Below are 15,073 nucleotides of genomic sequence, written 5' to 3'. Positions count from 1 at the left end.
TTCATCTTGGCGATTAAAAAAAATTGACAGGTAAAAAAATAAATATATGTTAGATTTACCCTAGATCTGTGTCAGATCTATGTCAAAGACAATCTCCCTAATCCTTGCTACGATCCAAGCCAATGCAAGCAGCAATTGTCAGTGGAAAGGCAATTCGCAAATCTTCTAGCCTCCTCCACATAGACTTCGGGCAGGTCTGCCGGCCTCAACCACGCGACCTCCTCCACGCAGTGTTCACCACACTGCGTGCACTCACCACGGCAGTGCAGTGATTTGTTACCACGACCTTCCTCCACATCGCCACGGTGGATTACTAGGGCCTTCCTCTAGTCAAATGTTACACGGCCTTCACGTAGCCTTTTCTCGGCAACCACTGCCAAGACGTAGGCCCTTTTTTTGTTGTTTGCACAATCGGCGCGATTTAGCACAAGAGATTCGCGACGGTCAGCAAAATAAAAAGATGTTGGAAGTTTCACAGTGGATCAACGTGATTTTTCCCCCAAACCACACGACGATTTCGCCTCAGGCACACCTTTCAAATCCTTTACTCAGCGTACAGGTTTCTCCAAACCTGTAGCTCTGACACCATGTTAAAAAGTGATGTTTATATTAATGAAAAAGATCCACTAGTCAGCTCTACAAAAGAGAGTCTGAACCAGGAGAGTTTGGCTCTGAAGAACACTCTACATTGTCCATGTACATCACACATTAAATAGCACACATGGTTTTAAGTAAGTTAAAACCATACCCTAAAAAATAGAAATTAATTCCTATCCTAAGATACCGTGAACCAATTCACTATTCTAAAATATTCTTCATTATCTCTAACACATTTATCTTCATAAACCTACAAATATAAAATACTTAAATTTTAATTTCTCTACTTGACCATCTTTCTCCACTGGACAAATCATCTTGCTAGTTATTTATTCCACCGAAAACATGAATGGTAGTAAATCTCCAATAAAAACTACACATTAAAGCGGCCAAAACTAAAGCATCACTTTGTTATCTTCTTAAAACCTTAAACATTATATAGAATTGTATGCGTTGTGCCTTTATACATTTACATCGATACATGATTAAAAATATCTGCTTACTCTAATTCTAACAAAATTAAAAAACAAGTTTTTACATCTTACACATACATCGTATTAAAATTATCCCAAGAAGTCAATATTTCATGTTTAATTTCTTTATTATTTTTATCTAACTTGTATGCGAGGGATGAAGATCCAACAATGGGAATTTATTTTGAAAATGATTTTTAATTTTTTTATTAATTTTATCTGACATGTAGGTAACACTTATTGTATAGAAAATCATTCGTGATATAAATAATGCTTTAGTAGTGAATAAATCCTTTGAATCTCGAGGGAAAACCATTTTTGGATCTTTATTCCTTACCTACATGTTAGAAAAAATTAATAAAAAAATTAAACATAAAATATTGACTTCAAATCATTTTCAAAAGAAAATTAAACATAAAATATTGACTTCAAATCATTTTCAAAATAAATTCCCATGGTGGGATCTTTTTCAATATTTCATGTTTAATTTCTTTATTATTTTTATCTAACTTGTATGCGAGGGATGAAGATCCAACAATGGGAATTTATTTTGAAAATGATTTTTAATTTTTTTATTAATTTTATCTGACATGTAGGTAAGGAATAAAGACATGTAAGGAATAAAGATCCAACCATGTGAATTTATTTTGAAAATGATTTGAAGTCAATATTTTATGTTTAATTTTTTTATTAATTTTTTCTAACATGTAGGTAAGGAATAAAGATCCAAAAATGGTTTTCCCTCGAGATTCAAAGGATTTATTCACTACTAAAGCATTATTTATATCGCGAATGATTTTCTATACAATAAGTGTTAATAATAACATATAAATGACTTTTTATATAATAAATGGTAATAATAACATAAGAATGATTTTGTGTTATTAACAATATGTTAAAGCATTGAATTTATATCATAAATGATTTTGTATATAATACGTATATAAATGATTTTGTATATAATAAGTATTAATAATAACATATAAATGATTATTTGTTATTAACAATTTTTAATTATGTAATTAATATTTGGTTTTCATTATTTTTACATATGGTTATTATATTTTTATATTTATAATACTAGTTTAGATTTATTTTAATTTTTTATTTACCAAGCATATAAATGGATCAAATCTCTTTCACTTTAAAAGAAGTATTAAGCTCAAGAGATTTGATCTCTCTAGGCACTTGGTAGAGCCGGAGTTAAGTCGGATCTAGGCTCATTTAATTATTAATTATAATTCAAAAATATTTTATTATGAGTATATTTATAATTAATAATTTGTTGGTTTAATTTACCCTTTTAAATAGGCTATATTCAACATGAATGCGATCAGTAACTTGACCATGTGAAATTAGTCAGTTGGAAGTAATTTTTATTTTAACATAAGGTTATTTTTATTTTTATTATTTATTTATTTTTGTTTAAAAAGAAAGAGAAGACATTACAACACATCTCTTCCATACTGAGCTGAAGAGCCTATCTCGCAATAAGCTTTGAGCTTACAAGGTGAAATTTTTTCCATTGTAATTATCATCTCTTCTTGCCATATTATATATATATATATATATATATATATATATATAAAAGATGTAATTATTATATTTTCTATTTTTTATTAATTACACTATAATTTGACATATTTATTTATTTATTTATTTAAATTCTCTATTGATTATAAATGTCAATAAACATTGATCCATAATAAATATCTTTAAAATAATAATAAAAATAAACGAAGTTATAACCTTATTTAAAATCACAGTAACTATTATTAATAATAAAAGGAATTAATATAAGTTAAATATACGTACATTTTAAAAAAACATGTAACAATATTCTTAACAATGGAAATTCACCTCACTTTATTTTGGAGATTCTTAATATGTAAATAAGCTTTGTTACTCTTATACCACATGCTCAAAATATCATAACTAATTTGGTATGACACTTGTTCATATGATTTTTTTTTGATTAATGAATTTATTTAAAAAGGTAAAAATGCATAACTACTTTGGAAATAAATCTAAGCATATGATTTATGTATACTATTAAAAATATTCTAAAATATTGTATGGAGATTAAATCTCTACAATCCACCAAATAGCTATTAATAATTAAATTGAAATTGTGAAATTCCGATTCCAAAATAAAAAAACATATCAACTTAATTACCCCTTTTATTATACTTTAATTACATCTTATCACATACAATATGCAATTATAATATTTTCTATATTTTTATTATTAGTTATATATTATCATGTGATGAGATCCAACACTTTATCTAGATAATATAAACAAAGTTGAATTATGAAATTTATACAAATTAATTATCTTGAAATTTTCTAACACTCTAAATCCATTTTCCTTATTTTATTAATGATATATTATCATGTGGTCTAGTTTCGTCTTTAATCTTTTATTTTATTTTTTTTAATTTATACTTAAACTATATTAAAAAAAATGATAAAAATGGTTAGAATGTCAAATTCTAGTCGTTCAATCTACACAAATTAATTATCTTTATATTCATTTTTGCTTCAGAAGTGTGACGAGAAAAAATATCGCTCTCTATTGAATAATAATTTTATATTTTAATTTTCCATTTTTTTGAAATAAAATGATTCACTTTCACTGTAATGGAATAAAACTATTTTATTTTAAAAATCATCAACATTTTATATAAACAATATAAAACATTTTATTGATAGACATGGTTTCTATAAAATACATGTTTTGGTCATTTTCACGGCTTTGGACCACCCACTCTTCTGGCTCAGACTTTATCTACGCAAATAAGTTATGAAAATACGAAGGAAATTCATAATAAAATAATGGTTAACGTGAATCTGCGCCGGTGGCAAGTGGAATCAAACTTCATTATTTCAACAAATTTGCTATTATTTTATTTTATGAGCAATCTATCTTTTGAGTAATGATATTCGACCTTTATTTTTTTATGATATTTTGTTTACAGTCTTTCTTTCGAGTATAAATAATATTCAAACCCCATTTTCAACCTGTAGTGTTTTGAAATCTGATGCACAATTCATACATTAAAAAATTCGATTCTATTTTGTTCCCATTTTTCATAATTGAAACTTGACTCTCAAATTCAAACCTATAGTGTGAAGGGTTGAAATTGGAAATATAATCATATTTGTGTAACATTTTAAATTAATGAAATTAGATCATTAATTATTAATGCATATTAATTTAATTGTTAATGATAAGTTGATTGGCCAGTGAGTGAGTAAAGGTTTTAGTCCTCGTCAAATTTTCAGTAAATTTAATTCTTTGACCTTCCTTTATACCATATCAACCCATCTAGATACATTAAAATAAAAATATATTAATTTAATAAAATACATGCATATTAATTTTAACAAAATATGTGTTTATTAATAGGATGATTGAGTTATTGTAGTTAAAAGTAAAAGTAGCTAGTTAATGAAAAGTTATAGGTTTAATTCTTTTAAAAGTAAAAATATTTAGTTAATAAAAAGTTTTAGGTTCAATTTTCTTAGAAGTTTTAGAGTAAAACTAGATTTAGAGTAAAACTTATGTATTTAGTTATTAGGAAGTTGCAGATTAGGTAAAACCTATGTACTTAATTATTAAAAAGTTAAAAAGTCATAGGTTCAATTCTTGTAGATGCTTTGAGTAAAACCTGTGAGATGTAATCTTTTTAGTGGATCTTTCCAAATATTTCTATGAAAAATAAAATAAAATATATATGAAAAATAAAATAAAATATATGTTGATTGTGTTAGCTTGTGATTTCTTTATGTTTGTGTGTTCCTTTCAAGTTGCATACTATTAAAGGCTTCTAAGGGACTCACTCATTCACCCTTTGTGTGTTATAACCTCCATGCATTGCACTTGAATTTTTGCAAATTCACACACTTGATCCCACCAAAGTCACCATACATCACTCTATGCATTATTGCAGCAAGGCACATCATTAAAAACCATTGCATTGGCAACTGGGTTGTATTCCAGATGGGACTCGTACACGAAATGGTGTGAGGTATAATTGAGACTTCATATCAAGGAGTGTAGTGTTCTAGCTAGGGTACTAGACTAGACTATATTTATTATCGACCAGGATGCGTAAGCTTAGAGGCATGCGTCTAAAGTATATAGACATAAAGGATTGTTGGCTAAGTGGTTATGATGTAGGTCACAATACTTCTTTACGGAAGATTGGGGTATGTTACCTATCATGCAAACACTCAGGTCACTCTGCTAACATACCTGATTACAATACTATCACTAAATGCTTTTACAAATTAAACACTGAACCTAAACACCGTGTATCACTGCAAACCAAGTTTTCGATCTCCTTACAGAGACATCACACATAAAACCCTTGTTCAGCAAACACCCAGCATTCACTAATATTTACACAAGGTAAAAATATACAGAGATCATAAATGGATTTTGAAATGAAAATAAAGTTCATGACATTGCTTTTAAAAGACACACAGGGATCGAATCCCTTACAGGACGCGCTTCAAGATCTCAGCGATGACTGTTCAAGCATTACCATAAACGCAAACCATATACATTCAATTGAAATCAAGAGCTATTGAAACCAATCGTAACTACTGTGCAAACCATATAATACCCTAAGCGCAAATAAAATGAAAAGGACAGTATACCGGTTTAACGCAGGGCCCGTCCGCGTTCCAGAGGTATACTGGACTATATTCAACCGACTATCAAATCAATGCACAAGACACGAGTCGTAACTGTAACTGGATTCTTAGTATTAAGTTCAAAAACTCTGTTTCAGAATGATACAACGATTAACCATTGTTCATTACCCGGACTGTATTTACATATGTCTATTACAACCATGTCATTTCGAAAATGAATGTACATTCGGAATATGGCTGTTGCCGCTTTTACTACATCGAGATTTTCAAAATGTTTCTATCCTAACTGATTTCAAAAAGAACAAAAGCTAAATCAAATTAGAATGCGCTGCTGTTGCTGCCTTTGTCGCCAATGTGCTATGCTTTGACCTGTGTTGACCGCGCATGTAGGAGGGTCGATTCTGCTGTAGGATAGGTGTTTGTCCATGCTTGGACATTCTACTTTTCATCCAAGCCTTTCGCTCCAGCCTAGCTGTTGTGCCACATGTCAAACAATGAGCTAATTACAGGATGTTGGAACTTCCTGTAACCATTTCACCAAAAACTTCTAATTCTTTAACATAAACTTCCTAAATCAATTTCAATGCATTTTAATAACTATAGGACTATTAACTAATCAATTTTCAAGGATTCTAAGAGATATATGATGAAAAGGAATGGGCAAATGATATGTTTTAGGAGGAAAAAGGGGGTCATGGGATGATACCAACAAGGAGATCCCCTGAATGTTGGCGGGTCCAACACCGTCAACATTTCTGGTTCTAGAAGGGGGGCCAGATGACAAGCTGAGCCCATGAATAATGTTTGAAACTTCTGTATCTTTAATAGCTTCTTCCCAAATCATAACCCTGACATGCTTTTCTAGAGCCGCAAAACTGAAAGTGCCTGCATGAATAATTCATGACTTGTCAAATCTAAAATTCGATGGCGAGGGTGGAACAACCTTTCTTGAGCACACCACTCATTTTTTCGAAGTTTGCACAAAACACAATATTCACCATGAGGATACTATGTGCAAGTTGTTCGTCATCACATAAATACAATAACCAGATGATGAAAACACGTTTTAATTTGTGACCAAATAGAAATCACAAAATCATGTTGAAAGGGAAATCAACGAGTGAATATATTTTCTTGAATGCCATCACATATAACATCTCAAGTGTAAAGTTATCACATGCAATATTGCTAAGTAATTATACGTATATTGCTAGGGTGATTTTACTTTCTCTTTGCGCCATTCTTGTGCTCCTTTTTTCTGGAGCAGTGAATGTGCCAATTGACCGAGCAGAAGCACTTGATAATCGAGATGATACGCAACAACAGTCCCTCAATAGATTTATTCAAGGTATTGATTCGTGATATAAATCCATGAAGGAGTGGCACTAATGATGAACAAACTACCTGCAAATATTGGCACACCACATCGGACACACTACCCTCACCTTCTCTAAATATTGCATATGTTGCTACAGTGTGCTTTTTTTTCTTTAGAGATGTTGCTTGCAGATGCTGGTGTAATTGCCCAAATGAAAAGAAAAGCAAAGCCCTGACTCCATTGTCCAGCGGTAAATCAGTGATGTGCTCTTCTTTATCTAACAAGACCAACCGGAAATCCTTGAGATTTTTGCAACATTGACCAAAAGTCTCCAAGGTTGAGTTGCATATATCTGAAACATAGACGGAAATGTACTCAAGAAGGGGGCAGCCTTGAGCTACCAAGGAAAGCCCTTTGTAGGAAATCCAACTTTGTTCGTCCTCCAAAGTTGGGTCATCTGCTCCTCGTTCCACTCTAAGTCTTTTCAGCTTTTTGCAAGTATTAGCAACAACTTCTAACCCTTTGTCTCCAATAACATTTCTAACCTATTTATTAGGAAAACATTCCACTATTAAACTTCAAACATTTTGTCTAAATTTAAAATAGCAAGGTTAATGGAATAGTTTAAATATTTATGTCAAAGCATGCCATAATTGTTTTTGGAAAAAAACATACAATAACCACATTCTAAGAATGACAAATTCAGGCAGTAATATGCTATTGTTTCTGACTGGACAACAGGAAGTGGGGCTTAAGTTAATCCATTTGCTCAAGATTTGAAGACTATTTCTGTGGGTACTATTTTTCAATTAGTCACTGCAGCTATCAGGATTTTGCTTGGAGTTTATAGCATGTACATTCAATGTCTTTGGATGGCAATTTTAATGACCCGTGTTGCCAAGATGTTTAACTAAATTCGCAGCATATGAATGGATCAATAAACATCCTAGATTTTCTAGTTATATGACAAGCATATTCAAAACTTTGGCTTGGACTCTTTCAGGTCTGTTCTCAGGAAGTTGTTTTGTAGCCAATCTGCCTGTGTCTGCTTAAGTACAATCTTAGCTGGAACCTACAGCATGAACTTGAAGTCATTGAAATTTGTTTCCATGGATCTTCATCTTCATACCAAGAGTTTGAAGCTGCAATACAAATAAGTAGTTAAGAAACTTTCCTAGGGCAACCTCTATTTGAAGCATACCCGGTCAAATTGATTGAACTCCTTTGTTTTCGTCTGCCGATCTTCTTCTTTTCTTATGCAATGGACACTTACACAATATCTTGGCATTTTGATCAATTGACATTGCCGGCAAAGGATTGGGATTGCTCCTTCAGATATGATAAAGGGAAAATACCCACATATTCTTAAGTGTATCTTCATAAATGTGGATTGGAAGTCTTACCTACAGATTCACCCACAACAGTAGGGAGGACATGAATTAATTGTAACAAGCTCTCGTTTTAGCACTTATGTTATGATTATTTCGCGGTTGTGACTAGTTCAATGCTCAAGCCCCCCTTCCAGCTCAAATTAGGGACTAGCTACCATGCAGCCTCCTTGTTCATATTATTGACGTTGTTGATAATGTCATGGTTTTTATAAAATACATGTTTTCGTCATTTTCACGGCTTTGGACCAACCACTTCTCTGACTCAGACTTTATCTACGCAAATAAATTATTAAAATACAAAGGAAATTCATACTAAATAATGGTCAACGGGAATCTTCACCCGTGACAAGTGGAATCAAATCTCAATATTTAAACAAATTTGTTATTATTAGTCCTTGCCTTCGGCATAGTAGGAACTATTGCGATCGATCGATCGTTGAATTCCTATTAAATCACTTTGACCACACAATATATTCTCGTACATTTTAGGTTTAACCAATGTTTTAAATAAAATATTCTGCTCAACAAACTTTTATCGAAAGTTTTTGTTTCGACCTCTTATTGCCGGCTCGACTGTATACTTTTCTCAAAACTTAGGATAAAGAGTTTGAGGCTGGACCATGTACTTTTGTTAAAACTTAGGATAAGCAGTTTGGCAGGCTTGTGTACTTCTCTTAAAACTTAGGATAAACAGTTTGGCTCTTTGTGAATTTTAAGCAAAGTTTGCTTCCCACTGCAAAGCTAGCCACCTGCCATCTTTGGTTGCCACCGCAAAGCCAGCAACTCTAGCCACCTGCCACTGCAAAGACTTTGGTTCATCTGTGAGTGAATAACCATAGAAGAAAGAACAATCGCGCTCTGAGCATTTCAACCACTGGCCCTCGCCCTGGCCCTCGCTTGTTGCAAGTGCTGCAAGTACAGTACATAGGGATTCATAGCTACAGACTCATTTGTAGAAGAAGCAGTGGATTTCTACAAACTCACCTGTAGAAGAAGCGCTAAAAGGTATTTTCAAATTCCAAAGTTGAGCAATTATTCAATCGATGGTAAACTAGTTACAGTAAAAATAGAACAAAAACAAAAATACAAACCTTGTTTGTGTTATTAAGTTGCCCATATGTCACTTCGAATATCTAGTTTTGTTGTTCCTGATTTGGGCTGCTATTGATTTCCATCGGCTTTTCAAGAGGCCCCACAAAAACATTCTTGGCTTTGAAGTTTCACATAAGGTTCCCATGAGTAGATCCATCTTTCTATCACTGCCAATAGTAGCATTTAAAACAGTGTATATAAATTAGAGCGTTGTTAACTTTATAAAATTCAGAACGCCGAAAACTTTCTTTAAAGCTTATTTCAGGGCAAAGACCATCATTTGCATTTAAAAGTGTACTCTCTACATTATGGCGTTTTTAATGTCCGCGATAAAATTTTTTGGAAATTCAAACACTGGCACACAGTTGATTGCAAGATTCTGCGCGGCAAGAAAATATTTGTTTGCAAATTAGCCCCAAACGCAGCGGATGGCCCGACGATTTTGGCACTTTCGACCTTTAAAAATTCGATTTTGAATGCTCTTTCTCACACAATTTTCTTAACATTTAAGCAACTTCAATTCAAACACTAGCATACCGTTGATTGCAAGATCCCGCACGACAAAGATCAAATGACTATTTCGAAAAGCATACTTGAAGGATAAAATGTTCTTCTTCAAAGTTGGTTCTATGAGCAGATGCTATTGCTGTATTTAAGGATAGAAATTGGCAAAGGACAAAAGGCAAAAATGGAGAAATTGTCAATGAATATGCTCGAATGCTAAAATTGGTAGTTTACCGTACTCCTGAAAACACTAATCGCCATAGTCATTAGAGCTCTCCCAAACCATCTCAATCATTCAAACCAAAGTTCACGTGACAACAATGTGAAAAGGGTGAAGTGGGCACATGCTATAAAACAATGTGGTAAGGAGACAGGTGGCATGCCGAACAATCGTTCAAATGAGAGATGGTTGTAATGTAATATCACTCCACGACTTAATAAATTAAACAATGGAGTAATATTTATTAAGTTATTCAAAACAAACTTTAGAAATATATAGCTGTGATACATGCAGAGATCGTGGCATAATAAAATTTGACAAATGAATGAAATATAAATCACCACTTGTCCCTCTTTTTCCATAACTCGGGGCCCAATATAAATCACCACTTGTTCCTCTTTTTCCATAACTCAACGCCCAATGCCCCACGTGAACTATGCACAAGTGACACTTAATACTGATCTCTCTACAACTTGAATGAGGGCAGGCATTGCCTATTGTCGGTTGTCGAGTTGCTACTTCGACTCTACACTTTTCCAAGGGATTTTCAACACCAAGAGACCATCCCTCAGATGAGCGGCGGCACACTTTATGTCTATTGTGTTATTATTGCTCGGATTTGCTTCCCATTTTCTGTGTTTGGGATTCTAATCCACCTTCCATTTGGTTGTTGACAGGTTATAGTGCGTCGACCTTCCTCCTTCGCACATAGGCTCAAACCATTAGGGTTTTGCTTCAGGGTAAGATCTCCTGCATATTTGTTTTCATTGTTTTGGCCTTATCAGCCTCTTATGTTGTCAACTCTTGCTAATTCCATAGGAATTTTGGTTGCCCGCATGCCTTGATACTCGCTTGCTGCTCATTTGGTTTTAATCTTCGCTGATTCTCCCAAGTGATGTCACAAGTGCATTTCAGATTCTGGGTAGTCTGTGTATTTGTTCAAACTCATATAGGAGTTATTATTTATGTTGTAATTAGTGCCAAAGTCATTGTAACAACTCAAAGAATTGGAATTTCTTAACCCCAGCAGGGACTACTGCTACGACAGTGGCTCCCTCGTTTTATGAGCAATCTATCTTTTGACTAATGATATTCGACCTTTATTTTTTTATAATATTTTGTGTACCGTCTTCCTTTTCAGTATAAATAATATTCAAACCCCATTTTCTTTCGAGTATAAATAATATTCAAACCCCATTTTCAACCTATAATGTTTTGAAATCTGAAGCACAATTCATACATTAACAAATTCGATTCTAGTTTGTTCCCATTTTTCATAATTGAAACTTGACTCTCAAATTCAAACCTATAGTGTGAAGGGTTGAAATTGGAAATATAATCATATTTGTGTAACATTTTAAACTAATGAAATTAGATCATTAGTTAATAATACATATTAATTTAATTGTTAATGCTAAGTTGATTGGTCAGTGAGTGACTAAAGGTTTTAGTCCTCGTCAAATTTTGCAAGAAATTTAATTCTTTGACATTCCTTTATTAGTTATCAACCCATCTAGATACATTAAAAGAAATTATACATTAAAATAAAAATATATTAATTTAGCATATTAATTTAACAAAATATGTGTTTATTAATAAGTTAGTTGAGGTATCGTAGATAAAAGTATTTAGTTAATGAGAAGTTATAGGTTTAATTTTTTAGATTCTTCAGAAGTATTTAGTTAATGGGAAATTATAAGTTCAATTTTTTTAGATTTTCAAAAATATTTAGTTAATGAGAAATTATAAGTTCAATTCTTTTAGATTTTTCAAAATAATTTTTTTAAAACGTCAGAAGTTAATCCTCCTAAATATCTATCACAAAGTAAAAAAGTAAAACTTGCGAAATGTAATCTTTCGGACTAAATCTTCAACTTCTCCTAAATATCTATCACAAAGTAAAAAAGTAAAACTTGTGAAATGTAATCTTTCGGACTAAATCTTCTCAAATAAAATATATATTTACTGCGATCTCTCACAATAAAACCTTTGATTACTGGTTACAAATTCAATTCTCTTCACCGTCTCAACCTAAGATCTTCGACTGCGTTGCAGACCATCCAGGTCATAAAGCAGACGACGAGTCGATTCCAGTTAAAATCGGTGGAGCTGTTTATGCGCGTTCACACCGTGCAAGTCTCAGATTCTCAGCAACCGTGGCCGAGGTGTGAGTATTATAAAGAAAGCCAGTGGCATTTCATCACATTACGGTTCAGCGACCATGGCTATGATGGCGCTTACTCGATTCTCGAGGGCTGTTTTTATTATCTTTTGTTTCTGCTTAATTCAATTCCAGGGCAGCAGAACTGTGGTCAATAATGGACTATTTGCAGCGGCTCAGCAATCGTATTCGGATGATTACAGCGAAGACTGTGTCAATTATCACGCAGTCTGCTCAGGCTACCACTGCAACGGCGCTGCCAAAGAATGCGACACATTCGCCCTGTATCGAGCTCAGCCCCTTTATATGTCCCTCCACAACATCAGCGCGCTCTTCAACACAGCGCCCGACATCATCGCATCTGCCAGTAATCTGTCCGCTGTAAAGGATTACTCGAAGCCTCTGCCCTTAAATAAAGCTGTCCTCATTCCAATTCACTGCAAGTGTTCCGGCAATTTCTCGCAGGCTAACCTCACATACACTGTTCAGCACAACGATCTGTACATCAATATCGCGAACCAGACATTAGAGGGCCTCACGACCTGCCAGGCCATGCGAGAGCAGAATCCAAGGTACGGCGTTAACGATTTAACGCCTGGAATTAAACTCGTTGCGCCCCTTCGCTGCGCGTGCCCGACTGCTAAACAGGTCGCCAAAGGCGTCAAGCTTTTGCTCTCCTACATCGCAGATCCGGACGACGATGACGATATAATCACGGCAAAGTTCAATATAGTTCATGCAGATTTCATCTCTGCAAATAATCTGGAGCCCATAAATCCCGCTATTTATCCCTACACAACTCTGCTAATTCCCCTCGACCACAGCCCTGTGATTCCCCCTTCTACCCCCTTCTCTCCGCCCCCTCCTCCTGCTATAGCGAAGGCGCCTGCCTTCGTTTATGATCCCGCACCTTCCTCCCACAAGAGCTCCAGCCATATTTATGTACCAATTATTGCATCCGTAGGAGGAGCGCTACTTCTTGGACTAGGGCTTCTGGGAGCCATTTGCTTTTCAATAAAAAGGCAAAGCAAACCAGAGACAATAAAGCCAGAGGCAGGGAATGCGGAGGGTTTCGAGATCCAATCGAGCCTTCTTTCGAACATGTCAGAATTGCTGGCATCGGACAGATTGATACGCTTTTCCTTCAAAGAACTTCAGGAGGCCACAGACAATTTCAGCGGGGCGCACAGAATCAAGAATTCCGTCTTCCACGCGGTTCTGCGCGGAAACAGAGTGGCGATCAAACAGATGAGAGGGCAGGTATCAAAGGAGATCAACGCCCTTCACAGATTCCACCACACGAGTCTCGTCACTTTGCTCGGCATCTGCGTTGAAGAATCGCCGGACCAGGACTCGTACCTCGTCTTCGAGTACGCCGAAAATGGATCGCTTAGTGACTATATCCACAGCGCACGGTCACATGCAGGGGGTTTGAACCTGTCTTGGAACCAGAGGTTGCAGATCGCTCTGGACATCGCAGAGGGGTTGGAGTATCTGCACCACAGCACGACTCCCACCTGCGTTCACAAGGACCTTAATAGCGGCAATATTCTTCTGGACAAGAATTTTCGAGCAAAGATCGCCAATTTCGGATTGGCCAAATCTGGGGATATCGGAGAATCGCAGGTTCATGCGGTGACAAGCCACGTTGTGGGGACTCATGGATATATGGCTCCAGAATTTATCAGAGACGGGCTGGTGACACCGAAGCTGGATGTGTTTGCATTTGGGGTGATAGTGCTCGAAATTCTATCGGGCAAACAGGCGGTGCATGTGGGTTCCAACTTTGGGGATTTCAGAGGTGGAGAAAGGGTGCTGCTTTCTGAAGAGATAAGGAATCTTATGGAAAGTGAAAACCCAAGGAATATCTGATGGATTGGGTGGACCCTGCAATTAAAGGACATGGAGCCGGGTCGTACCCGTTGGAGACAGGTTTCAGAGTGGCCATGTTGGCAAAGTTATGCGTGGAGAGGGATTTGACGTTGCGTCCGAGCATGAGAGAAGTGAGGGTGGAATTGTCCAGAATGACAGGAGGTGCAGGCGATGCAGGAGGTAATTACTATTCCAATTCTTCTCAAGAATCCATGGATCGAAATAATCATTCATCTGTTTCACACAGTTCAGATTTCCAAGCCAGATAGGGACAAACAGACAGATTATTCTGAACTTAATCTTGATGATGAGTAAGTGTTTAGTTTTAGTTTTTATTAGAAATTCAGAATTCAGAAGTTTAAAATTCTAAGTTAGATAAAGACAAACAAACAGAACTTAGTTCTGATGATAAAACACAGTAAGTGATTCGTATCTACCAGAAAAATATCTATATAGTTTATCTGAAAAAAGTTTTTTATAATCATCATGAATCACAGAATTTGGACTGGTTGAAAGTTTATGAAATGTATCTTAGTTCTGATGATAAAACACAGTAAGTGATTCGCATCTATCAGAAAAATATCTATATAATTTATCTGAAAAAAAGTTTTTATAATTATCATGAATCAAAGAGCTCGCACTGGTTAGGTATCTATGGAATATATCATTTTTAGTTTATTAAGAAAAAAGGGTCATATTTATATTTATGAAATTGTAAACTCTTGTGAATGTGATCCATGTCAGAAATTTATAAAAGCTAATTTCATGTGTAATGAAGGC

General features: G+C 34.7%; 1 pseudogene; it reads left to right on the top strand.

Moving 5' to 3' along the window:
• Positions 1-12,291: 12,291 nt before the first annotated feature.
• LOC149179613 (protein LYK5-like) lies at positions 12,292-14,811 on the top strand (annotated as a pseudogene).
• The last annotated feature ends 262 nt before the right edge of the window (positions 14,812-15,073 follow it).

This window comes from Pinus tabuliformis, chromosome 3_2 (genome assembly GCF_031772625.1).
Source record: "Pinus tabuliformis cultivar Carrire ecotype Pingquan chromosome 3_2, CPIR1, whole genome shotgun sequence".
Taxonomy (NCBI): Eukaryota; Viridiplantae; Streptophyta; class Pinopsida; order Pinales; family Pinaceae; genus Pinus; species Pinus tabuliformis.
This window is presented reverse-complemented; position numbering and strand designations above follow the sequence as displayed.